Source organism: Mastomys coucha, chromosome X, assembly GCF_008632895.1.
Source record: "Mastomys coucha isolate ucsf_1 chromosome X, UCSF_Mcou_1, whole genome shotgun sequence".
NCBI classification, from domain to species: domain Eukaryota; kingdom Metazoa; phylum Chordata; class Mammalia; order Rodentia; family Muridae; genus Mastomys; species Mastomys coucha.
Window position 1 is genome coordinate 156254442 of NC_045030.1, and position 3900 is coordinate 156258341.

Sequence of the window (3900 nt, forward strand, 5' to 3'; positions counted from 1 at the left end):
CCCCATCTGACATTTGAACAACATATGTGGTCACATATTGGATGTCAAACAAATAGATGTCATAAGTGTAGCCAGTGTTTCATGGGAGTGCACCACTATTTCCCGAAACATCAGTAGATGCACCAGCAGGTGCTAGGATCCCAATAGTATCAGGTTGACAGATGATGGTTCTCTTGCTGCTGGTCAAGGGCATTATAAATGCCACTCTTTTTACTAGCCCAAGATCCTGCTGCCTCTGGATCTCTTTGGTAGGAAAGTGGGTAGACTTAAATGGAGACAGGAAAATTAGAAAGGTGTGATAAAGCCCAAAATGAAGCTGTAGACTCCCATCAGGGATTCCTCATAAATGCTGTCTCCAGTGTCCTGCCTCTCAGGGACCAACCACTTCTGTAAGCCAGCTGAGAAGCTAGAGAACAGAGATAGACAAATTTCTTTAAAAGGCACTTGTGTCACTCCCCAGATTCTGGCCCTGTTTTATAAAATCCATATTCTTTACCCGGCCTTCCACATTTTCCAGAGCTAGGCTATGTACAAAACCAGGAAAGTATCACTCACTACCAATATAATCTCGGAAATGGACTTTGAATATTTTATTTCTCTTTCTAGAAAAATAAGAAAAAAAAAATACTGGCTGGGCAGTGGTGGCACATGCCTTTAATCCCAGCACTTCGGAGGCAGAGGCAGGATTTCTGAGTTTGAGGCCAGCCTGGTCTACAGAGTGAGTTCCAGGACAGCCAAGGCTATACAGAGAAACCCTGTCTTGAAAAAACCTAAATAAATAAATAAATAAATAAATAAATAAATAAATAATACTGGCCTGTTTAGGACATGTCATACATGCCATCAGAGTGTCCCTGGCACTGACTATCCACATGTTCAAAGTTTGTCTTTGCAAGAGCAACAAGCTCTGTTTCCAGTCCCAAGTATGTGTGTGTGCATGTGATGTGTATGTGTGTGTGTGTGTGTGTGTAGGGAGTGGCCTGCAAGATGCACTGATCCTCTTGTCTCAACCCCTGCTTGTGGGATTATGGACAGGCACAAAGAGCAGCAGAAACATTTTCTATTACACACAGCTATTTTGTACATATGTGCATATATGGACATTTGTATGCCAGAGCACACACATAGACATCTGAAGACAGCTTGTGAAAGTCGCTTTTCTTCTTCCACCCGTATATGGGTCCAAGGGATTGAAATCACATCTTCAGGCTTGCCAGCAAACATCTTTACCCATGAAACCATCTTGTCAGCCCCTATTTTTCCTTTCTTCATTTCCTTTCCTTCTTCCTCCCTCCCTCTCTCCCTCCCACTTCTTTCCTTTTTTTTGAGACAAGGTTTCCCAGTATCTGGAACTCAACTATATAGACCAGGCTGGTCTCAAACTCTTAGAGATCTCCTGCTTCTGCCTCTAGAATGCTGGGATTAAAAGTGTGTGTATCACATCCGACTTTTGGTCCTTTTTGTGCTCACTCTCTCATTTGTATTTTGATATGTTCTGGCCTACAACTCCCTATGTAGACCAGGCTGGCCTTGAACTTGTGGCAACCCTTCTGTATCTGTGTCACAGTGCTGGGATTACAGGCCTGAGCCATTAATACCTGACTAAAACTGAACAGTTTTCCTTTTTTCCCCTTGTACTAGGGATTAAATACAGGGTCTTGTTCGTGGTGGGGAGGTACCATTGAGCTACATCCCTACCAAATGTAGGCATTTCTGAAAATAAAGATAAAAAATGAAGTTTATATAAAAGCTGCCCAAGGCTTGTTTGTTTGTGCATGTGTTTTTGTTTTTACTATGCTGGGGGACTGAAGTTCTAGCATTTCTTTATTTTTGAAAATTTCATGTGTATACAAGTTATCTTCTGATCTCCACACATGTGCCATGGTACTTATTTGCCCATACATACACAGTTTTTTTAAAAAATACTTAATTTTATGTGTATGTTCTTGAGTGTATTGCAGGTACACCATGTACACACAGGAATCCATAGAGGTCAGAAGAGATGGTGGATCTCCAGGAGGAGGAGCGACAGACCTTTGTTAGCTGCATTATGGGTGCTGGGAACAGAATCTGGACCCCTCTGCAAAAGCAGAGGGTGCTCTTAACCAGTCCTGTGGATATTAATAATGTAAGTGTGAAGCAAGCATCCTGCTTTAGCCTCCTGAATGCTGGGATTAAAGGCCTAGAGTTTTGTTTTGATGCTGGAGATTAAACCCAGTACTTTCTGCAGGTTTAGCACCAACTGGGCTATTGAGTTACATATACAGCCCTGACATTTTAAGCACTCAATATAATTGTTTAACTCAAATCACTGCCAGGATGACACAGGATTTTAAACCTAGCACTTGGGAGGCAGAGGCAAGGCAGAACTCTGTGGGTTTGGTCTAGTGAGTTCCAGGACAGCCAGGGCAACATAGAGAACTTGTCTTTAACACACACACACACACACACACACACACACACACACACACACACACCAATCAAACTTTAATTATTTTCCAGAAAGATTCTGTATTGGGTCTTCCTCTGGTAGGCTAGCCTCAGTCATACATGGGGCAGTAGCTTTAATGGGAAAGGCAATGACTCAGCTCTCCATTTACATAATCATGACAGTGCAAGCAATTGAGGGTTACATTAAAAGCTGTAGGTTTCCTTCAACGTATGCTTTGGAAAGATGAAACTTTAGACATTTGCCTGGGAAGTGTTCCATGCTATATTGTCAGACCCTGTCTCACAAAGGAAAAATAAGGTGGAGGTGGCACTCTGGGACTTGAACTGAAGGCAAGCCCCAAATTCCTTTGAAAAACTCAATTTTAGGGGCTGGAGAGATAACTCAGCAAGATAACACTGACTGCTCTTCCAGAGATCCTGAGTTCAATTCCCAAGCATAGGTCCTTTTCCCTTCACCATCAGTGGACCTGGAGAAACAGCTCTACTGGCGATTGTGTTTCCAGAGTTCTTTGATATTACTAACCCCTTGGGTCCTACAGATCATTTGTGTTTGGCCAAAGGTTTCTGGGGCAGGAGACAAGTATGAGCTGTAACTGTTATTAATAGTGTGGCAGGCATTGTTTTGTTTTGGGTAACTATTAATTTCTCATCTTGAGCCAAGTGGTGGTGGCACACGCCTTTAATTCCAGCACTTGGGAGGCAGAGGCAGGTGGATTTCTGAGTTTGAGGCCAGCCTAGTCTACAGAGTGAGTTCCAGGACAGCCAAGGCTACACAGAGAAACCCTGTCTCGAAAAAAACCAAGAAAACAAGCAAACAAACAAAAACCTCGTCTCATCTTGGTTTCCTAATTCTCTATGATACAGCTCTCCCCTTTTTTCTAAATATGTTATATATATAATATATAATATATAATATTATATATTATTTTATACATAATTAATATATAATCATATATATTAATTTATATAATATATAAAATATTAATATTAAAGTACCCTTTGAGCTGGAGAGATGGCTCAGTGGTGTTAAGAACACTGGCTGTTGAGTGTGTGTCTGGTGGCCCTGCTCTGGCGAGTGGCCCTACGTGTTGCTCTCACTGGTGTCATCGAGTCTAATCAGTCTCTTTTCAAATTCAGGTGGAGCTGCAACCACGATGTGGATTTTTGTGAAGACCCTTACAGGGAAAGACTATCACGCTCAAGGTTGAACCCTCGGGCACTATAGAAAATGTAAAGGCCAAGATCCAGGATAAGGAAGGAATTCCTCCTGATCAGCAGAGGTTGATCTTTGCTGGTAAGCAGCTGGAAGATGGCCATACTTTGTCTGACTACAACATTCAAAAGGAGTCCACCCTTCACCTTGTGTTGAGACTTCGTGGTAGTGCTAAGAAAAGGAAGAAGTCCTACACCACTCCCAAGAAGAATAAGCATAAGAGGAAGAAGGTTAAG

General features: G+C 42.1%; 1 pseudogene; it reads left to right on the plus strand.

The window, feature by feature from the left end:
* The window catches only part of LOC116099814, a 10887-nt pseudogene that overhangs the window by 5839 nt on the left and 1148 nt on the right, over positions 1–3900 (plus strand).